This window comes from Macaca mulatta, chromosome 1 (assembly GCF_049350105.2).
Source record: "Macaca mulatta isolate MMU2019108-1 chromosome 1, T2T-MMU8v2.0, whole genome shotgun sequence".
Classification (NCBI taxonomy): domain Eukaryota; kingdom Metazoa; phylum Chordata; class Mammalia; order Primates; family Cercopithecidae; genus Macaca; species Macaca mulatta.
In genome coordinates this window covers 65,119,117-65,143,441 of record NC_133406.1, presented here as the reverse complement: position 1 = coordinate 65,143,441, position 24,325 = coordinate 65,119,117, and the positions used below count along the sequence as shown (strand labels likewise).

Below are 24,325 nucleotides of genomic sequence, written 5' to 3'. Positions count from 1 at the left end.
CTCCTCACCGCTGTCTCTGTGCATGTTTGAGCTACAGCTCCCCCTACTCTGCATCATTCCTACTAGGCTTCCACAGGCATTCTCTCTTCCAAAACGTCAACAAAAGCTGGCAGCTACTGGCACCTCATTCAGTAGGCTACAGTGTTTGTGGCAATTACCAAGCCATGGGTAAAAACTGTGACACATTCCAGGGAAGGGTGCTCCTCCACATCAGGGAGTTGAGCCTGTTCTCCTGTGTCACTTAGCAATTGGGCTCAGAGCAGCTGCCCTAAACAGTGGTTCTGTAGTGAAATTGAAGATTAATCTAACTTTCAATAACTGAGGAATGTTGAAGGATATGACTAATCATGTCTGTTAGCTACACTGTCAGGGGTAAATATAGGAGATTTTGATAAAGAATTGTGAAGAACAGAATGTCAGAGCAAGCCTGATAAAGAATTACAAAAGAACAGAGTGCCAGAAAAAGCCTCATTGATGCAAAGTAAGTATCTGCAGATCATTTACTAAAACTAGGATGATGTATAAGCACTGTAGCCTTAATTGTATTTGATATAATAATATATGCACTCCTTTATTAACACCTTAAATAATACGATTTAGCAGTGGTTTAATAACTGTGATTTCAAAGTACTGATACGCGTAAGTGATATTTTGAAATATCTGTAACACCTGGAACATTTTAAAAAAATATTCCTGATTTATATTGAGGACGAAGTCCTAGATACTGCAAATAGTACTGTGGTTTGCTGTCACTGTATTAGTCTGTTAGGGCTGCCATAACAAAGTACCACAAACTGGGGGACTTAAACAGCAGAAAGTTACTGTCTCACAATTCTGGAAGCTTGAAGTCCAAGATCAAGATGCTGGCAGGGCTATGTTTCTCTGCAGGCACTAGAAAGTGGCCAAGATACCAGTCTACAGACACACCCTACATACAAGAAAGAGAGGTGGGAGTTGTGTTTGTAAGGAAAAAAGTCTTCAACTAGCCCACATTCTGTTGCTGGGGTCTTTTTCCTCACTGGCCAGTGCACTAAATACCTCCTTACTCCCAGTACTCTAACAATCAACTATGACAACCTCAAGTGACCCAATCCTCTGACACTGAAATCACCATCTGAGGGCTATATGGTGAAAGAGAACAACCTCTGTTTTTAATCTAAAAGTCAAATGTTATCCTGTAACCCCCTGGAACTATCCCTTTTAAGATAATAGGTGGGAATCTACTCTGGAGTTGGGGACTCATACACTAGACCAGATTGAGGACTAGCTAAAACAGGACCCAGGTGGAAGCAGCTTTCCATAAGAACCTCATCAGTGCATCAAGTTACTGTCGCCACTGCAACACCCAACAGTTACCAGCCTTTTCCCTGGCAATGACCTGACAACCCAGAAGTTACTGCTCTTATCCTAGAAATTTTGCATAAACCACCCTTTAATTTGTGTATAATTAAAAATAGGTATAAATATGACTGCAGCCCTGCCTCTGAACTGCTATTCTGGGCACACTGCCTGTGGAGTAGACCTGCCCTGCAAGGAGCAGTACCTCTGCTGCTTCTGTACACTGCCACTTCAGTAAAAGTTGCTGTCTAACACCACCGGCTTGCCCTTGAATTCTTTCCTGGGCTAAGCCCCAATTTTGAGGGCTCATCTGCCTGCATGACTTTGAAAACCTTCTCATCACTTTCAGAATTCTTAAGGTGACATTCAAGCCCCCACCACCTCCCTGGGCTCATTCCACTCCCCTCTAATACCTGAGACAATCAGCCACCTGCCTTCTCACAGGCCGCTGAACACACCCATCTTCCTTTGGTCTCTGGCTTCTGCATTTGCCGTTTGACCTGCTGTGATTCCGACGCCCTAAGGATTTCTGCAAGATGTCGGAGGAATGTACCTTTCTTGCATTTGAATTAGGAAGGAGAAAGACAGTGTAAAAACCCAGGAGTTTTGAATCCTGAGAAAGGCATCACGTATGAGTGAGAGTTCAGTTCATTAAAATAACTCAAATTTTATATTAAAAAAACAGACAATACTCCGTAGATCTGTAGCCATTTGCTGACTACCTACATGCATTTCCACCTGAATCATATTTGTTTTATTCAATAACAAAATCAATTAATTCTATATTTATGAAATAGTATGTTCCTTTGGGTCTGGATTTCTTTCTTCCCCCAAATACTTCAGCTGTTTTCAATCTGAGCAAAAGTAGAAAACAGTGATATGTCTATGTCATCCTGGGATAAATTGGAAGTGTTTTGGCGCCCCTATTTGGGCTTGATGAAAAAATTCATTATGTTAAAAATAACATATAGCCTTTTTTTTTTTAAACCATGAATTAGGAAAGGCCTCATATATTAAATTATTAAAAATTTTCAATATTTTAAAAAATTTAAATGAGAAGCAGCTTTCTCACTTACGTAGAGTTTTATGTAACTTTTTATTTGCTTTGTATAGCAAAAGGAAAATAAGATTTACTTTTTAGAGTAGTTTTAGGTACACAGCAAAATTGAGCAGAAGTTACAGAGAGTTCCCATGTACTTCCTGCCTCTATACATCCACAGCCTTCCTTATTATCAACATTCTTCACCAGAGTGGTACATTAGTTCCAATCAATGAACCTACATGGACATATCATTATTACTCAAAGTTCACAGTTTATATTAGGGTTGATTCTTGGTGTTGTACCATCTATGGATTTGGACAAATGTGTAATGACATGTGAGCCTCTATCTACATGACAACAGCTAATGATCCAACAAAACCATGCAAACCGGATAGTAAACCCTTCGTTATAGTATCACATAGTTTCACTGCCCTAAAAATTCTCTGTGCTCTGCCTATTCATTCTACCTCCTGATTCCGAACAACATCTGACCTTTTTGCTGTCTCTGTAGTTTTGCCTTTTCCAAAATGTCACATACTTGGAATCATAAGCATGTAGCCTTTTCGAATTGGTCTTTAAATTAATGAAGTTTCCTCAATGTCTTTTCATGGTTTGGTAACTCATTTCTCCCTTCCTTCCTTCCTTTTTTACTTTTTCTTTTCTTTTTTTTTTTTTTAACCATTGTTGAATTAATGCATAAGGAACATGTGAAGTTTATGAAACTCAGAAATGAATATAAATGGTTGAAAAGCAACATTTTTGCTTATTAGTTGATAGAAAAAAAAAACCCTTCATTTCAAAGATTTGGATCCATTTACTGTCTCATGCTGCACGTTTCTTTAGCACTGAATAATATTTCATTGTCTGGATGTCCCAAAGTTTATCCATTCACCTACTGAAAAACATTTTGGTTGCTTCCAAGTTTGACGATTATGAATAAAGCTCCTTGTGGCTGACTGCCACAATTACTACTTGAGACTGCCACTACTACAGTTACTACTGTTACTACCTGAGACCGTCAAGACTAAATGAAGAGAGACCAACGTAGAAATGGAAACGTAAGACAAAAGAAGCTGTTGTAGGCTGGTGCAGTGACTCATGCCTGTAATCCCAGCACTTTGAGAGTCCGAGGTGGGCGGATCACGAGGTCAGGAGATCGAGACCATCCTGGCTAACAGGGTGAAACCCCGTTCCACTAAAAATACAAAAGATTAGCTGGGCGTGGTGGCAGGCGCCTGCAGTCACAGCTACTCGGGAGGCTGAGGCAGGAGAATGGCATGAACCCGGGAGGTGGAGCTTGCAGTGAGCTGAGATCGCGCCATTGCACTCCAGCCTGGGCAACAGAGCGAGACTCTGTCTCAAAAAAAAAAAAAAAAAGAAAAGAAAAGAAACTGTTTTAAAGGCAGGGCCAGGAGAAGAACAAGAGAGCTCCCAGCTTCTAGTGAGCAAAGGCAGCAACCCTGAGCTTTCTATAGCCCTTCGTATTTATTGGATAGCAAGAGCAGGGAGGAGAAGGTAACGATTGGTCAGCTGATTAATTCATCACAGGTTCATATTATTACTAACAGACTTCAGATGTACCTAATCACAAGATTAGGGGTGTGATTGCCCTCAGCATTCCTTCTGGGTGACATATGCAGTTTGTCAGCTTGCCAACATTCTGCATCTATGAGTAACAGTTTGCTGCTTACTCCTACAGCCTCCAGTGGCATACTGAGTTGATCACAACCCTCATTCTTTCGGCCTCCAACAGCTGCTGCTATAAACATCTATATGCAAGTTTTTGTGTGGATATGTTTTCAGTCCTTTGGGTAAACACCAATGAATACAATTGCTGGATTGTTTGTTTGGTTTTGTAAGAGATTGCCAAACTGTATTCCAAAGTGGCTGTACCACTTTGCATTCCCACCAACAATGAATGAGAGTTTCTGTTGCTCCACATCCTCGTCAGCATCAGGTGCTGTCAGTGTTCGGGATTTTGGCTATTCTCATAGGTGTGCAATGACAACTTCTTGTGTGATTTTGCATTTTCCTAAGGACATATGATGTGGAGCATCTTTTCACATGCTTATTTGCTGTCTGTATATATTCTCTGGTAAAGCATTTGGTAAGGCCTTTGGCTTGTTTTTGGTAAGTCATGCTCTCATTTTCATTTAGTTCAAAATATTTTAAAATTTCCCTTGAGATGTCTTTTTTCCGCGCTTTTTTTTTGTCCTTTGATGTGTTACTTAGAAGTATGTTGTTTAATCTCCCAATATTTTGGGATTTTCTAGCTATCTTTCTGTTACTGAATGGCAGTTTAATTCCACTGCAGTCTGAGAGCGGATATTATATGATTTATATTCTTTTAGATTTATTAAGATATGTTTTACTTGTTACTAGGACCAAGTGGTAACTTCCAGTCTCCTTATATATAGAACTAGAAATTGGAAGTTCTATGTGACTTTTCATATACAGTTTTGTGCTTAAAATGCTCCATATAATTCCTGATCAAGAGCCTTCAATGGAGATCTTATATTCTTGATGGTCACCGTCAATGAAACATTCTTTTTGCAAAATTTAGACTGTTTTAAACTATCAACAAGTCATAGCACTTGAAATCACACTTAATCTACCAGCTCTCCTTTTTGTTGTAATGACAAATATGGTTATTGTGACAATGCACATTATTTTCATACTAAGTATTTTAAAGTGATGATCAAGCTATAATTTGCAGAATATGCATGATTGTTAGAGTAGTTTGTGTAGATAGTTTGAAAACCATTGCAAGGGCACATTTTACCTTCCTGCATCAAAGTATTCTATAATTGATTATACCATTATCTTCATGACAAAGTACAGACTACCTAATGACTTATGTATTAATAGTTTCTGCTTACATCTCTGACCTACTCTGTAGCCTGGTTCATACATTTTGAGTTATCTTGCTATGCTTGCTTCTTCTGACCCCCAGGGCTTTGCATGTGCTGCTCCTTTTCTTGAACCCATGCTCACAGGGCTAACATTTGCCTCTTGAAGAAAGGAGCGTATCATTTTCAGTACTGTTTCCTTAGTGCAGCCATTAAGATACACAGTAGGAAAGTTACTGTTTGTTTAATGATAGAATAATGCCACCTTTTGGTGTGAGGAGTTGGTCACTGTAGGGGCCGACATTTCAACTGTGAAAAATGTATAAGATTTGGTCATATTCGTATATGAGTGGGAAGACCCCTTGAGTGAACTAAACAGATAGCAAAAAGCATGGAGAGTGGGTTGTAATTAAGGAGAAGTTCTCTAGTTTGGCTGAAGAATCAAGGAGGAGTGCAAAATAGTACTTGATTGGAAGGCTAGGGCCAGATTTTAGTGATTCTTAAATAAGGATACAGTTCTGAAATTTATTCTCTAGATAGTTCAAGAGATTTAAGTACAGAAATCTTCAATTTATTAAAAGTTCTGAAAATAAGAGTAACATTGTTGAAGTTCTACCCCTAAGTTCTACCTCTTAATCCAGCATCAATGTGTGCATTAAATAACGAAGTATACACAAAACATGAAGAAAAGGTCCTCTTTAGCCACATGCGTTCAGTTAGGCTTGGAAGTGGTGATATAGTTTGGCTGTGTCCCCACCCAAATCTCATGTTGAATTGTAATTCCTAGTGTTGGAGGAGGGACCTGGTGGGAGGTGTTTGGATCATGGGGGCAGATTTCCCTCATGCTGTTCTCATGATAGAGAGTGAGTTCTCATGAGATCTGGTGGTTTTAAAAGTGTGTGGCACTTTCCCCCTTGCTCCTACTCTCTTTCTCATGCTCTGTTATGTGAGAATGTGCTTGCTTCCCCTTCACCCTCCACCATGATTGTAAGCTTCCTGAGGCCTCCCAGTCATGCTTCCTGTTAAACCTGCAGAACTATGAGTCAATTAAACTTCCTTCTTCATAAATTATGCAGTCTCAGGTAATTCTTTATAGCAGTGTGAGAACAGACTAATACAAGTGGATATCTACTAAACTTTCTGCCTAGTAATCTTCTTCCTTGGAAACTGACTTAGGCAATCTACAAGGTTACCAGATTGGATTCTGGATGAAATATCTTTTCATGATGACCTATGACTCTAGCCATAGAAACTGACTTAAGGGTGGCTTGGCCCTTAACTGACCAGTACCAGAGTTTAATTCCTGGAATCTGGCTGTGTCTAAGAGATTCTAGCTTCTGTCTGGATGTATCTCCTGAATAGAAATGCAAAACCTGGAAACAGTTGGTTATGTCTCCTGCTGTATACAGACAATGTAGCAGAACAGTCCAAAGAAAGACAAAAACAAAAATCAAAAAACAAAACCCAAACCAAAACCAACAAACAACAAAAATGTAAGCAGGTACCCAGAAAGAAAAAAGAAGAAAGATGGAGAGAAGACCCTGACTGTCGTCCAGGGCCTGGCTCCACTGCCCATCTGAAGGCAGCTATAGCACTGCTATAGAACCCCCCCTTCAGTGGGGCCTGTGAGACTCCTATGTCCTTATAAAACACCCTTCACATACATATACATTGAATTTTCCTAAAGCCACAATGGGCTGATTTATTTCACCTACCAGAAATGAGTTTTAACAAATCCACAACTACAACAATGAAGATCACTACTACTAAGCCTCTTTTATTATAATCATAAGTCAAGAAAAATAAAATCCCATAATTATAAAGCATTGGTGTCAACAACATATAAAATTTTCTTATATTAATTGCTTCCAAGATTTTCAAAATACTAAAAGTTTTAAGATGTAAAATACTACATTTGATTTATTATTTCATTATGATTCTAAGCAAACTAATAAAGTTTAAAATTTTAGTGAATAACCTACTTCGATAAAAGCGACAATGTATTTATTGAAATTATAATTAGGTTCTACTGAATGATTTAAGATGCTATTTTTCTCCATATCACTGAGCCAGGAGCATTTAATGTTAAAAATAGACTTGGAAATATTTGGCAAAATGTAAAAATGTAAAGTTAATTAGATTTCAAACTCAATTACAGTGACATCATAAATACTGATTTACTGTAATTCAGCATATTGTATCCAGAAATTAGAGTAGTTAGGCCTCTGGTAAACCTACAAGAATATTTCAGACTTTAACAGAAGACATTAAAACATTCTACTCATTTAGACAGCTATTCATTCTATACTCATTACATGTAAACAGCTACTCATTCTGTGCATATACTCATGTCTAAAACAGTGGCTGTTACACTTGGCTATATGTGAGTCACCTGTGACCTTTTACAAATTATGGGTTTTATTTTTCACCGCTGGAAAATCTACCTCAGGTGATCTGGATCTATGACTAGTGTCAAAGTCAAATAAAACTAGAGATGAATCTCTAAATTTAAAATGTTTTATTTGGGAAGCAAGACTTATAATTTGGGGCATACACACAGACTGGGTGGTCCATGGTATGGAAAGTTTATTGGCACTAGTAATGTGACTCTAGTCTTAGAGTCACAGCAGGTTGGTTCGTAATTAGATAAAACTAATTGAGGTATTTTCCTTCTGTACCTACTTTGTTAAGAGTTGTTTTTTTTTTTTTTTATCATGACAGAATGTTAAATTTTATTGAATGCTTTTTTGGTGTCTATTGAAATCATTTTTTCCTTCATTCTGTTGATGTGATGTATTACATTTATTGATTTGCATGTATTGAAACATCCTTGCATTTCTAGAATGAATCCCACTTAATCATGATGAATAGTATTTATAATGTGTTGTTGAATTCAGTTTGTGAGTATTTTTTTGACAGTTTTTCCATCTATGTTCATCAGAGATATTGGCATTTTGTTTTGTTTTTTCATTGTAGTTGTATCTTTGTCTGTTTTTGGTATCTGGGTAATGCTGGCCTTATAAAATGAATCTGGATGTACTCTCTTCACCACAATTTTTTGAAATAGTTTGAGTAGGAATGATATTAGTTCTTCTTTAAATGTTTAGTGGGATTCATCAGGAAAGCCACAAGGTCCTGGGATTTTCTTTGATGGAACACTTTTTATTACTGTGTCTATCTTATTACTTCTTATTGGCCTATTTAGGTGGTCTATCTCTTCATGATTCAATCTTAGTACGTATATATGTCTAGGAACTTATCCATTTCTTCCAGGTTTTCCAATTCATTTGCATACAGTTGCTCATAATACCTTCTAATGATCTTTTTAATTTTTATGGTATTGGTTGCAATGTCTCCTTTTTCATCTCTTCTTTTTTTTTTTTTTCCTTTGGAGACAGAGTTTCACTCTGTTACCCAGGCAGGAGTGCAGTGGTGCCATCTTAGCTCACTGCAAGCTCTGCCTCCTGGCCATTCTCCTGCCTCAGCCTCCTGAGTAGCTGGGACTACAGGTGCCTGCCACCACGCCCAGCTAATTTTTTTTTTGTATTTTTAGTAGAGAAGGGGTTTCACCGTGTTAGCCAGGATGGTCTCGATCTCCTGACCTCGTGATCCGCCCGCCTTGGCCTCCCAACATGCTGGGATTACAGGCGTGAGTCACTGTACCTGGCCTCATCTCTTCTTTTATTTATCTTACCTTTTAGAGTATTTCTAAATGCTAGGAATAAATAAAAAAAATTCTCAATAGCTCTACGAGCACTTCTTTGAATCCTTATAAATACTTTTGACTTTGTCCTTGAGATTAATATTACCAGCAGAAGAAGAGGCTAAGTCTGATAAATTAATGCAAAAGAAGATATGATAATCTGAAAAATAAAATAAGAAATATTTATCAGGAAACCAACAGTAGAATTCAGGATCTCACAAAAAAATAAAGTAACAATTAAAAATTTACTCATAACTCATGAAACTAGCTTATAAAATAATAAGTTAATTCTTACCACCATAAGAATTTAAAACAGATCCTTTAATAATTTCAGCTGTAAAACTAGCATATGCAGTCAACAACAAAATAAGATAAATATCACAAATATCTATATGAAGCAAAATATATAATTATAACAATAAGAAGTGATATGTAATATGACAGTTGAATAGAAAATAGTGTGTGTGGGATGTGAGAGTTTGCTTTTGACACAGCTTAAATTAAGAGACACAGAGAAAAGATGTGAGAGGTAAGATGCGGGGGAGAGAGGCAGGTCATAAAAGCCCTCTAAGCTAGAAACCTGTACAATAAAACTAGCATCTTGTGAGAAGGTGCTTAGGAGGGAAATAACTGAGAATAAACTGATGTGGCCAAAGCTTATGGAGCAAGAATAAGGTGCTTAAGATAAATCTTGAGTAAGAGATGGGGCCAGAACATGCAAGATTTGACAGGTTGTATATGGACAAGGAAATATCTTTATGCTTTCACTGTTCACTTAATAATCCATTGAATATCCTGACCTTAAAGTTTCTTGACTCTTTACCTCTTGTGATCTGAAACATCCTACATCTACTACCTCTCAAACTTCCAGTTCATTTAATAAAACACTTTCCACCTCAGACATTTTTTAAAACCTAAACAAGACTTTTAGATTGATTCCAGCAATTTACTCACCATCCATTAGTCCCTTTTACACACTCTTCTTTCTCAGTTTTGATGGTGTAGTACATCATAGTCACTCTTGCAAATTTGCTTGCATTAGTTGTCTCAGTTTCTCTCTAGCATACATATGCTCTAACCCTGGATGAATTCAATAATCTACTCTTTCTACATATGTGGACTCTAGCGGCTGAACATTGCTGGAAAAAAAATTCCACACATCTGGGTTGATTGTTTTCACTACAAATTAATGGTTAGAAACCTTAAACTGGCATTCAGCATTGACAATGCATCCTAAGGTTTTCATTAGATTACTGTATCGTGCCATTGTTCTTCTAAAATATATCATATTCTTTTCCACAATGTCCCACATTCAGGTGATAATTTTCTAATTCACTAAGAAAACGGCAGGCAACAGTAAAGAATACTCTCATTTTCACACCATGAAATACACAAACATACCTGTATGTTTAATTGTCTTCTTCTTCCCCCCATTAAGAAATATACATTGTTCATCTTATTAAACTCCAACCTATTTATACCTTTTAAATCAAGAAACAAAAGAAAACATTATTTTGAAAACAAAACAATGGGTAACAAATTATGTAAAAATCACCCATGTTCCTCCAAAAGTGGAAGTATAACAAATCTCATAGATAATAAAGAAGGTAGAAAGGCTAACTGAAGCTTTCTTTTCAATGAACAGTATTGAATAAAATGCATGTGTAAAGAACTCAAATAAACCTATGGATGCCAAGTTGGAATTTTTGATGAGAGAAAGTAATTTTGGATGGATCACACCTGTGGCCTTTTCATATTCCTTACTGAGGCACACATAACACCTGATATTTAAGTTGATTCATGCATTGATTTACTAAGCCAATAACATGCCTGGCACTTTTCTAGGCACAATGAAATCAGCAATGAATAAAATAAACAGAGCTCCTCATGATGCTTGTGTTCCAGTTGGGGGATACATAAAATAGCAAGTAAACAAAAAATATAATATTTCAGGTAAATAAATAGAATAGATTGGGAGTAGGGAGTATCAATAGCCCATTTAAGACCTTGGAATATCAAGGGAAGAAGGACTTAGCGGTAACAAAAGTAACAAAAGGTAACGTCATGCCTTCTTTGCAAAAATCAGGCTTGAGTACATTAGAGTGAAGGAGAAAAAGTGAAGAGCAGACAGCTTTGAAATAACTGTTATATAAATTTCCATGAGGAAACATACCGTACAACAATACTTTATGACCTAGAAAGACTTCCTATTAGCCTACAGTCCAATTACTGAGATGATTAGGGTAGGCACAGTGGCTCAAGCCTTTAATCCCAGCACTTTGGGAGGCTGAGGTGGGTAGAATGCCTGAGTCCCAGAGTTTGAGACCAGCCTAGCCAAAATGGTGAAACCCCATCTCTACTGTAATCCCAGCTACTTGGGAGGCTAAGACAAGAGAATCACTTGAACCCGGAAGCAGGGGTTGCAGTCAGCAGAGATAGCACCACTGCACTCCAGCCTGGGTGACAGAGTGAGACTCTGTCTCAAACAAACAAACAAACAAAAAATTCCTGAGATGATTAGAGTCAACAAACAATACTGAAGCACTCTCCTTGACTCACCCCGCTCAGTATATGCCCTAAAGATCATATCTTTTTAAGAATATTAGTAACTAGGAAAAAAAAAACTCATGTGACCTATGAAATGATATTGACATGCACCCCCTTCCCAATGGAGAAAGGGAACATAAAATATTATAGTGAAGATTATACACTAGAAAACTACACATGAAGGAGATTCAATTCATTCAGCAAATAGGTAACTTGCCCTTACTATGTGCTACGAACTATGATAGATTTTACAAATAGATTTTAGGAATATAGCAGTGAATGATACAAAGACCTTATATTCTATGGGTTGTAACAACTAACAAATAAAGAAATTCATATATAATAAAGGCTGCTGAGAGTTGAATCTCAAGAATTGGCCATCCAGTCTGGTAACATGGAAGTTATCAGAAATTTTGACAAGAGCCATTTTGGTGAGGTGATGGGAAAGGGAGGCTAATTAGATTGGATTCAAGAGAGAAAGGCAGGTGAGAAATCAGAGATGATGACAATAGAGAACTGCTTTGGAAAGTCTGGGGCTGCAAGTGGAGGAGAATATAGAAAAAAGAAATTGATTCCAGAGGAGAAAGAGGAGGAATGATTGCAAGAACATTCCTGGAGCAGGCAAGAGTGGATGGCATTGATTGCACCAAGTGGAGGGACTGCTTAGGAAAAGAGCACAAAGGGTATCTTCATAGTAACAGAAGATGATGATTTCATGGGGGTATAAATAGGTAAAAATGTATCTGATTGTACTTTTTAAATAAGTGCAATTTGTCAATCACATTTTAATAACGCCTTAAAATAAAAAGAAAACAAGTAGTAGAACTCAGAAATAAATTCAAAGCTAACTCTCTGACTTAGGAATAAAAATTAAACCACAAGCAATGAGAAAAAAGAGGCAAACCACAAATATAGTGAATCAGCAAAGAAAATATAGAAATAAATATAATTTAACCTCTTTCTTTTTAGAGCTTTTGGTATTTTCTTTCCTCTGGAGATATTATTTTACTAGATCTTCCCATATCTGTGTTGCTGGTTCCTCCTCATCTTTCAGGTCTCAGCTTAAATGTCACTTTTTCAAAGTATCCTTTTCTGACCACTCCAAAAAAAATTCCTTCTCCCATTTATTCTTTCTCCTATTACACTGCTATATTACCTTTTATGGCACTTACTCTACCTGAAATCACTTTACTGCTTTTTCCCATGTCTTTCCTCACTAACATTGAAGCCCCATAATAGAAGAAACCTCATGCATTTTATTCACTGATATATACTAAATATTGGAACAGTACCTAGAAACTTGCTATGCCCTCAATAGATTTTCACTGAAAAACAAATGAGCAAAAAAATGGAGGAAATTGAAATAATTATAAAGTAACAAATTATTCTTTTTTGTTTTTTTCTTTTTTGAGGCGGAGCCTCTCTCTGTCACCCAAGCTGGAATGTGGTAGTGTGATCTTGGCTCACTGCAACCTCCGCCTCCGAAGTTCAAGCAATTCTCTTGCCTCAGCCTCCCAAGTAGCAGGGATTACAGGCATGCACCATCATGCTTGTCTAGTTTTTGTATTTTTAGTAGAGACAGAGTTTTACCATATTGGCTAGGCTGGTCTTGAACTCCTGACCTCAAGTGACCTGCCTGCCTCAGCCTCCCAAAGTACTGGGATTACAGGCACAAATTATTCTTATAAATGAAAAAACTGGGATTCAAAAGTGATTTTTCTAAGAAAAATAAATTACCAAACCTTATGTAAGAAGTGAAAAAATGTGTAAACAGACCAATTATTTTTATTTATTTATTTATTTATTATTTTTTTAGAGATGGAGTCTCACTCTGTCACCCAGAGCTGCAGTGCAGTGGCATGATCTCAGCTCACTGCAACCTCCACCTCCCGGGTTCAAGCAATTCTCCTGCCTCAGCCTCCTGAGCTCCTGAGTAGCTGGGACTACAGGCACATGCCACCATGCCTGGCTAATTTTTTGTATTTTAGTAGAGATGGGGTTTCACCGTTTTGCCCAGGTTAGTCTCAAACTCCGGAGCTCAGGCAATCCACCTGCCTCAGCCTTTGAAACTATTTGTTTTTTAAACTTTTATCTTAGGTTCAGGGTACATGTGCAGGTTTGTCATATAGGTAAATTTATGTCATGGGTGTTTGTTGTGCAGGTTATTTTGTCACCCATGTAGTCAGCGTAGTACCCAAGGTATTTTTAACAGACCAGTTATTGCTAAAGAAGATCAAAGTGTCAAGCTGTCCTTATTCCTGTTCTTGGAAAAGAAGAATCCTTAGTGGAAATATGTCAATTCTCTTCAGATAAGATATATTTAATTTCAATGTGTCATTATTTTGAATGAGTGAAAACATTTAAGCAAATTAAATCTATAGAATAACCTGTATTGAATATAGAGGCATATAATAATGCCAATGACCTGGAATTTGTTAACTATGAGTAATATTTTGAGATGTCCTCCTTTAAATTCATGATATAATTGAACTAATGTCACATGAACTTAAGGAAGAAAAGTTCCGAATGAGTTAATTGAGCTTCCTTTCTCCTTGGTGCAGGAATAAGATTCCTGTGTCATAAAATAATGGCTTGTTAAAATTTTAAAACTCAATTTGCCTCACTCTTAAAATTGTTCTAATGTTGATATTTATCCAATATGCATATTTACTGTCTTTTTAATGATAATTTAAATCATAACACTTCTTTTGCTCATACCTGAGCCATGCAGCAATTCTAGGTGTCTTCCATTAGTTTTGAATATAAAAAATTTGCATGGTCTCTAGTTCCTTAAATCAACTTATTTGCAAGACTGTTCCAAATACATACTGGCTAACCCAAATGGAGAAAGAAAAAGAAAAGTAAGTTAAAATATGTCTGGTGACCTGAAGGTAAATTTATAAATCAATATGTTCATTTACAAAGACAAGTCTCTTGAGAATCTATTAAGAAATAGAGGTATTAAGAAAATCTAATTACAAAATTAACTTCCTGAAAGAAAAACGAATGGCTTGTTTTATCTATATAATATTTGACAAAAAGTGCTTGCCATAGATACATCTGCCTTATGCAACTATTGTGCAAAGTGAAGAAGGCAAAGGAGAGAGTACATCAAGTAGGAGAAAATAAAAATTTGCCATAATAACAGAAAATGCTCCCACAGTTGATTTAGGGCAGTCAACCATCCAGCTTCAGATTCTTCACTAATGTGACCCTGCTCTTACTGCTGAAGACAGTTATCAGTCATTTGCTTTTATATTTCCCTCGGAAGTTCTATATCACTTAACTAAAAATTATGCCTTTTGCATAATAAATTGCTCATGACTTATCAGTAATTTTAGATATATTAATCTGTTATCTCTCATATGTATTGTGACTATCTCCTGACATTGTATCATTTGAGTTACATTTACTGCATACAATTTTAATCTTTACTAAACTTGATACTTCTCAAACTTTAGCTTTCATCAAAGGCACCCTGAGAGCTTGTTAAACCAGATTTTTGGACCAGACACAAAAAATTCCTGATTCAGTAGATATAGAGGGGTCCATATCATTTTTCCCCTAAAAAGGAATCTGGGTCTCTTTCTTATAAGGTAAAGGAATGCACTGGTATTTTAAAATTTCCCTAAAGAGGAGTCAATGAATGTGTTAATATAATTAATGTTAACAGCATTAGAAGTAATGGCAAACACCGCAATGACTTTTGCACCAACCCAATATATACGTTGTTGTGAATTTGACCAGGAGTCACACTAAAGAGAATGACTACAGAGAACCAATTTACAACAGCATAGCCATAGCAGCAATAAGACATGTAAATAGTTCAGTGCCAGTGGGAAAGAACACAATACCATCTAATTGGACCTGCAATAAGAGGTAAATTTTATATATATATATATATTTATTTATTTAATATACATATTTATATAATATATAAATTCTCTTACAACCCCATTTGTTAAGCTAATGGTTATAGGATGTGGGGTGCTTCAGGGGCTTGGCCCAGCAGGCAGGGAGTGATGGAGCTGCTTGCTCTTTTCAGACTCTACGGTTAGTGCATCCTCATCCCACTATTCTTGGCTTATGTCATGTCTTCAATTTCTAACTAGTTTGATTTGATATTATGGTTCTTAGAGTGAGATTTTTATGTGACTAGTAAATATGTAGTACTTTGATACTTAGTGAATAATATGTATTAATATTGAAAATAAACATCCAACAAATTCTGAATGTTTCTTAATGTTCCTCTTTTTACTGTTACTAATATCAATCTTCTGAATCTCTGAGAAAATAAGATTATATTAATGTACTACAGCCTGGAACATCACCTGATACAGTAGACGTACACCTGATATAGTAGAAAAGGTTGCTGGGCACGGTGGCTCATGCCTGTAATCCCAGCACTTTGGGAGGCTGAAGTGGGCAGATCACAAGGTTAGGAGTTTAAGACGAGCCTGCCCAATATGGTGAAACCATCTCTCTACTAAAAATACAAAAAAAAAAAAAAAAAAATTAGCCAGGCTTGGTGGCATGCTCCTGTAGTCCCAGCTGCTTCGGAGGCTGAGGCAGGAGAATCGCTTAAATCCAGGAGGTGGAGGTTGCAGTGAGCTGAGATCGTGCCGCTGCACTTCAGCCTGGGCGACAGAGTGAGACTCCATCTCAAAAAAATAAAATAAAATAAAAAATAAAAAATAAAGTGCAGTAAAAGTCTTAAATCAGAAACATCAGGAAATGCCAGAAAACTCTTAAGTATCCTTTCATATTGAGGAAAAAAATACTAAAAAAGAAAATAGATGCAAATGGCACTTAAATGTTGTATCTTTAAAAGTGGAAACATTCATAGATTCACCAAAACAGGACTAAAATTTTGTAAAACTCATGCTCAAATAAAGAATAGTTATAATCATCAAGAGACATAATTAAAAGCACATATTAAATAAGTTCTACCTTAAAATATTTTAAATAAAATTTCTGAAAAAATCTTTCATCAATGTATTGATGAAAAGAATGTTAAAACTTAGAATAAACCATCATAATTTAAACACTATGATTATAGTGTTTTTAGTATTTTAGCATGTTTAACCAAATTTTATTTTTAATTAAATTTTAGTGTTTTAGTATTTTTGACTAAAGCAATTTCAGAGTAAAATACTTAATATCATTTCAAAAAATAATAGTGATATGGGTTTTTCATTGTTATCTAGGTTGTGGACCACTTGCCACAATGTATAGTCTATTAAAATTAGAAACTAACTTTTTTTTTTCTTTTTTTTTTTTTGAGACCGAATCTCACTCTGTCGCCCAGGCTGGAGTGCAGTGGCCAGATCTCAGCTCACTGCAAGCTCCACCTCCCGGGTTTACGCCATTCTCCTGCCTCAGCCTCCCGCATAGCCAGGACTACAGGCGCAGGCCACCGCGCCCGGCTAGTTTTTTGTATTTTTTAGTAGAGACAGGGTTTCACCATGTTAGCCAGGATGGTCTCGATCGCCTGACCTCGTGATCCGCCCGTCTCGGCCTACCAAAGTGCAGGGATTACAGGCTTGAGCCACCGCGCCCAGCCGGGTAGAAAATAACTTTTATGAAAACTTACAAAGCAAGGGATTACTGTTTTAATCAATTATCAATTATGGCAGCACTATTAACAAACCATACCAAAATCTACTATTTCTTCATCATATATTAAAATCTCTTATAGAACTGAATCTATTCCTAAATTTTATTTGACATAAATATATTTTTTATGTACTTTAAATGTAAAATTCCTTGTAATTTAATGATTTGGTAGTGCTAAAATTAATGCAATTAATGTAACATCTGAATTAAAGCAAAATTTATACTTATTTATTGATAAAAATAGTTTTGAGCTGTGCATGGTGGCTATGCCTGTAATTTGAACACTTTGGGAGGATGAGGTGGGAGGATCGCTTGAGGCCAGGAGTTCAAGACCAGCCTGTGCAACACAGCAAGACCCTGTCTCTACAAAAATAAAAATAAAAATAAAAATAAAAAAATTAGCGGGTCATGGTGGCTCATATCTATAGTCCTTGCTACTCAGGAGGCTGAGGTGGGAGGATTGCTTGAGCCTAGGTGTTCAAGGCTGCAGTGAGCATGATTGCACCACTGCACTCCAACAGCAGAGTGATACCCTGTCTCTTAAAACACACACACACACACACACACACACACACACACACACACACACACACAAATATTCTTAAAACAAAAAGTAGTGTCAATTAGAAATATTTATTTGAAAATGTCACTGAATTCTATACAGAGAGAACTAGTGTCATCAGTGCCATGCTAGGAGAAATGTCTGGAACTTTGGCCAAAATTCTAGAAAAATTTCAGATATTTTACTTTGGCACTAAAAGCCAATATATTTAATTGTTTCTGAATGATTCAATAGGAAACTGAAATCAAACAAAGCACCACAAATCATTTCTCAACAATTATTTATTCATTTTCACAATCCAATAAGCATTATATAAAATAATGACAAAAGAAAGAGGCAGACATCTAAATAATGAAAATTAAAGGATTATTTGGATGTTGGTGAGCAGGCTGAGGAGCGAGAGCTGAAAATGCAGCTTGGAAGTCTTTTGAGCTCTGTGAATTCACGTCCATACTAATTTGCAATGGGAGCAGTAAACATCTAAAAAACGAATTCTAACACCCCACGTTCTCACTCATAGGTGGGAATTGAACAATGAGAACACTTGGACACAGGGTGGGGAACATCACTGTCGTGGAATTGGGGGAGGGGGGAGGGATAGCATTAGGAGAAATACCTAATATAAATGACGAGTTAATGGGTGCAGCACACCAACATGGCACATGTAACAAACCTGCACGTTGTGCACATGGACCCTAGAACTTAAAAGTATAATAAATAAGAAATTTAGCTTTAACACGTGATACACTAAAAGCAATGTCCAAAAGTCCTTTATTGTTAAGAATATAGTTATCAAAATGAAAGATTAATTCAATAAAAATACACATATAAAACAGAAAATTATGAGAAGTAAAAGCTATCATTGACAGAAATACATGTGATATACCCTAGAACAGAATTAAATAATCAATTTTCAGAGAAAAACAATCAAATTAATTTTGTGAAAATACATTTGTTGATAACAAAAATAAAAAATGGAATTAAAAAATTTGCCAAACTGGTGAATCTTAAAATGTCATCAAATAAAACTCACGGATTGAAGGTGAGCAACATTTAACATAAGTAAGTCAGCTAACAAAATATTGTTACTGGATGGGAAGCCTTGACTGCAAGATGGGTTCTTGGCGTGTTGAACAAATAAACAAAACCCACAGACAAAGTAATGAAAGAAGGAAGCAATGAAAGCACAGATTTATTGAAAAGAAAGTACACTTCACAGAGTGGGAGCCGGCTCAAACAAGCAGCTCAAGAGCCCCAATTGCAATATTCTTTAGGGTTTTTATTAAACGAAAAGAATTTGGTAACACCACTAGATACACTTTAGAGGCCTCCAACTGGTTACACCCTATGCAAATGAAGGATTGGCCCCCCACTAATCAGAGGATGAAGTGAAGGTTCGGCCTGGGACTAATTAGAGGCATTTGTTATCAGTGACAAAGGGGAAAGGGGGTTTTGTAAAGTAAGGGGGCTTCTGGCCCCTTATCGCTTGGGCATGAAGAGGTGGGGTTTTCCTTTTGGTGCAATTCCAAAAAGTCAGCAGTGGCTTGGCTTTAGGCTCCCTGTCCCCAGACTCTATTCTCCCGCCTCAATATGACATTTCAGTAAAAAGCAGAGTTCTCTCCTTAGTAGATCGATGGCTGTTCCTCATTGCAAGGAACTGCCACCATCTGGAGAATAGGGCAGATGAAGGTCTGGTTGAGCAGAAGTGGAAGCTCAGGGTAGCTGAATGGAAGGATTTTTTTTTTTCCTTCTGAGTATGTGCTTCCCACTCGAACCCTGTGTCAAGCAGGCAGGCAGAAAGACAACTTCTATCAGCTTACCTAAACTTATTCAGAATATGTACAGTTCTTTCTTTTCCGTGGAAGAAAAGTATTGTAGACACTGATTAAGGGTAATTACCCCCTACCCTTTATGAATGCCAATCTGAATTTAGGGGTGGGATGTGGCCAGAGGAAGGTTTACCCTTGACGCTAATGCTGCAGGGGGCTTTCCTTGTATAGTTCATTCCAAGGCAGTAGAAACTAAATTTGAATTCATGGTTTTGTATTTTTTTCTTAAAAACTATCCCTGCCTTCAACATTTGTATAATTTTTAGTTCCAACAAAATTGGAATCCTCCCTGAAGAATGGGGAATTCCCAGAACTCCAAAAAGAGATTTCCCATTTGATGATGAGGCGCCTATGACTGCAGAGTTCTCCAGAAATGAAATAATTCCAGGGTAGGCACAGGTTGTGATTGGAGGATTTTTAAAATCTAGACTAGTTTGTGTGTTTTTAGATAATTCTGATAAGTCCCTTAAATAATGGAATCCCTGTTTTAATTGGCATTAAAAATCACTTAATAGTTGTCCAAATACAGAATGACTATAAAAATTTGCAAAAAATTAAGAAACAAAGCAAAACTTTCTAATTCTTCATATTTGGTCATGGTATAAGAAAACACACCTGCTGGGGAAAAAATAAAGGCTCTACAGTCACCAGGTCAATGTAGTTTTTATATATAAAATAGACTAATTAATGTATCGGAGAACTGTATCTCAAAAGTCTTTTCTCCTTGGAAACAGCTCCTGCCAAATTCATTTTAAAAGGACATTATTCAATTGAGTTTTAAGCCCTTTAGTTAATGATATTGAGTTAAAAATAGATGTTACATTTTTGACAAGAAAAAAGAAAAATACTCATAAGTCTATGCATGAAAACATCTAAATGATTAATTGAAAATTTATTTTTCCAAACTTAAACTCTTTCTGTCCTTCAGAAAGTATTTAAACAAGAAAAATGGAAATTTAAGTTCTCATCCATTTTTTCTGTAAAAAGGTAAATAAATTTTAAACCTAAATTTGTATATTTAAAGACTGAAAACTTCTGAAATAAGTATTTTAAACCAGGAATTACAAAGCTTTACTCTTACATGCTAAATAAACATAATTACATTTATAATCCAAGTTCATCATATCCTTAAGGTAAACCCTTGGATAAATTATATTTTATGTATTTGGAATATGAGAAAAAGCTCTAGGTATTCTCTCAGATGTTTCAGTGTAAAAATCAATGCATGGTGTGTTAGTCAGGGCTGGTTTCATGGGCATGCAACTCATATAGTCACACTGGGACTCATGCTCACAAGAGCCCTTGGTTTAGTGCCCTGTAGTCACCATCTTGAAATTCTTAATGATTTTGGAACAAGAGATTCTGCATTTTCATTTTGAACTGGGCTCTACAAATTATGTATCGGGTCTTGATTTTAGTATGTGCCAAGACTTTTTTTTCATCAAAAAAGCATAAATTAAATGAAACATAAATATTTGATGTTATCTATAATACTATTTGAATTTATGTAAATTTAATATATATGCTCAACTAAAATGATTAACAATTTACATAAGCAGTGTCATTCTAAATTATTTCTCATCAATCTTAGAGTATATTACATATTATGTAGCACTAACAAATTACTACAATTAGAATATCTGGGCACCATGTCATATGCCAATGGTTGATTGAAAACAAACCATGTTTGTTTTATAAATTAGAACACTGCGTGGACTTCATTCCTAAAAGTTACTTTTTTTTGAGAACTAACAAAATTCAATGTCATTTCTTGGGGTTATGAATAACGACCTCACCTGTTTTTGTTCATATAGTAGTAACACTTATGATTAAAAAGCTAACGATTAAAGTCAATTATAATTTTCTGGAAATAATGAATTTTCCTTATATAATCAATAATACAATTGAATTATTTCTTTAACACATACAAACCTTGATTATCTTTTGTCCAGCTCACTTCAACAAAAACTTCATTGGAATTTGTTTGGAATTGCACTGATTTTATTTTTAAATTTGTGATCACTAGTTATTTTCACATTTTTCAATAAGAAATTGATTTACCTCAAATTTTCAGAGCTGTTTTTATAATTTTAAAAGAAATGTGAATAGTTGCTTCACATATTTGAAGACTCTTTCTGGGTACCTACATTCTTCGATATTTTAAAATGATTACCACTCATAAACGGGGTTATTTTTGCATTATCATATCCAATTTATTATTGTCACTATTTACCTAATATTAGGTCCATTGTTTAATCCCATGTATTTTGTTAGAGTTTAATTGGATTGTCTAGGTAGTTATTCATTGAATTTGTAATTTTTTTTCTTACCTTGGCTAGAAGATTTTGAGTTTTATGGCAAACCATATTGTACAGACCCAGGGCGCAGGGGTCCAACCAGGCTTGTTCCCCTACCCGCCCCTTGCCAAGTGGCCTCCTCCCCTATCCCAAGCAGTGCCATCCTCAAGACTTTCATGATCCCCAGGCCTCCTCCCCTCTGGCGGCCTTTGGTCAGCCCAGTCCCAACCCGCACCCATACACCTCCCTGGTTTGTGGATCGATTCCTTCTCCAATACATGGTTAAGGCCAGGTTTACTCAGTTCCCATGACAACTAAAGGGGCCATATCCAGCCTTAGCCCTGAAATGCCATTATTGTGTGTTCATTCTAATGTCTCACGCCTCTGAAAATTATTTTGATTTTCTTTACTCTGACTCCTAGTGAATGTCAACATCTTTTCATATGTTCTTGATCAATCTGATTTACCTCGCTAAAAATTTTCTATTGGTGTACCTGTCCATGTTGTATTGGGTTTTATGTCATTTACCTATCAATGTAAGAGCTTTTTGTCCATTATAGACACAAACCATTAATCTCTCTTTTGTGTTTTAGCAATTTATTTCCAGTTTTTCTAGTCATTCATTATATTTAAATTTTCGCATTGTCAAAAATGTCTATATTTCATTATGTAACTCTTAGGATTCGAATCTTTGTTTTAAAGTTTTTTACAGACCTTAGATTGAGGTCTTAGGTCTTGATATTCTATGTTTATATATGTATCTTGACTAATACATTATGTTAAAACTTTTGATTTGGTTTGTTGCCCTTTAGTTTCCACAGATGAGTTCCAGATCCTTTATTTTCATTCTTTTCCTTAATAATGAAGGCATTTAAAGCTTTCAAGGTCCACTGAAAAGTTCTCTGTGTTCCAAATAACTTATTGTGAACTTCTTTTCACTCTTTCCTAAATAGTTTTTAATTTTTAACATTTTGTCTTTGATATAAGGGTGATCTAGGAGCATCTTAATTTTTAAGTGGTTAAGATTTTGTTGATTGCCTTCTTTCTTTTTCATATTTATCAACATGGTCTTTTAAAAAAGTGAATATACTTTATGGCCAAGTATATGATGTTTTTGAGCAAACGCTTCATTGATATATGGAATAACCCCTCATATCTTTGATTCTAAGAAACATTTTTCTCACATGTTAACATTTCTAGAATTGGGGTGCATCTCTTTAGAGCTGTTAGCCCATAGTAGTGGCATTGCACTTGTGTAAAACCTTCACTTGACATATTCTGGTAAGATCAAGAAATCAAGAAAGCACCGGTATCAAAGCGTCTTAGTGTAGAGGAAAGCCAACATATTGTCTTTAGATAATATAAGGTTGTTTTTCCCTGTCCCAGGTTTCTTTCTTTCTACCAAATCTGTTTGATTCTGGCAGAGATGTATTGAAATCTTCATTCGTAATTATATTTTATTAGCCTTATCAAATTCCTAATGATTTTGCTTTATGTATTTAGCTAGTTGCATGTAGGTTGATACATACATATTTATAAATGTTACCTTTTTCATAAATTTTTGCCTTTTATAATTGGTGTGACCTTACATTTTATCTTTACTTATCTTTTATTTTCCACCCTTTACTATTTCACCATGTCCCTCATACACAGCTTTTGTTTTCTAAACCAAACTATGTCTTTAAGCTTTAGTGAAATAAAATAATCTATTTACATTTTATTTAATGTCTGTATCTTAGTTTCTTCATTATCTATTTTAAATCATTATTTCCTTTTTTTCTTATTTTTGTGGCTTTTTTTCAGGTTCATCCCATTCTTTCAAAGATGAGTTGTGTGTTTCCATTTCATTCATTGTTAACAACATGTCTGCTCTCAAGATCAAGTGTATATGAATCTATCCCTTTTCCCACACAGCTGTATTACCTCAACTTTCTTTCCTATACAAACTAGATGAGACTGCTAGAGCACTTCTTCCTTTTATTCTTTTTTTCTCTGCCCTTTTCAGGTGATGAGACTTTTTAAAATGCTCTTACTTTGCCCTTCTACAGATTTCCTTAAAGTATGCTGTACTTCCTCAAATTATGTTGTTCAGAAAAAAATAAGACAAAATGAATTGAGGTCTGTAATGAGTTTGATGACACAATACTAACCCTTGACTGTTTCTCTTTTATATTTTGAGAAAAAAAATTAGAATACATAAAAGTATATATAAATAAAACAACTGCCCATGCACCCATCATTCAAATTATATAAATTAACATTTTTAGTCAAATGCTTCATGTCTTTTACTTTGTAATATAAGAAATAAAACATTACACATAAAGCTGAAATACTGTCACCTATTCATTTGTTTTCTTCTACTCCCCCATTTGTGTTCCTTCCTATGATGAGGTGAACACATTGTGGTTAGGAATTCCATTTTTAAACAATGGTGGTCTAAGTTATTGGGCCTCATCGCTCTATAAAAAGCAACCAAGTTAACTGGATTTTAAAAATTACAATCTTAATACTATAGGTAAGCCAACAAAAAGTGGGCTCTATG

At 35.8% G+C, this 24,325-nt stretch overlaps 1 long non-coding RNA gene across 1 annotated transcript in view; it reads left to right on the top strand.

Moving 5' to 3' along the window:
- The first annotated feature begins 255 nt into the window (after positions 1 to 255).
- LOC144341558 (uncharacterized) overlaps positions 256 to 24,325 on the top strand; it is a 45,315-nt gene continuing 21,245 nt past the window's right edge. Inside the window, exon 1 of the long non-coding RNA XR_013418567.1 lies at positions 256 to 481. This is a non-coding gene — a long non-coding RNA (uncharacterized LOC144341558). The remainder of the gene's footprint in view (positions 482 to 24,325) is intronic.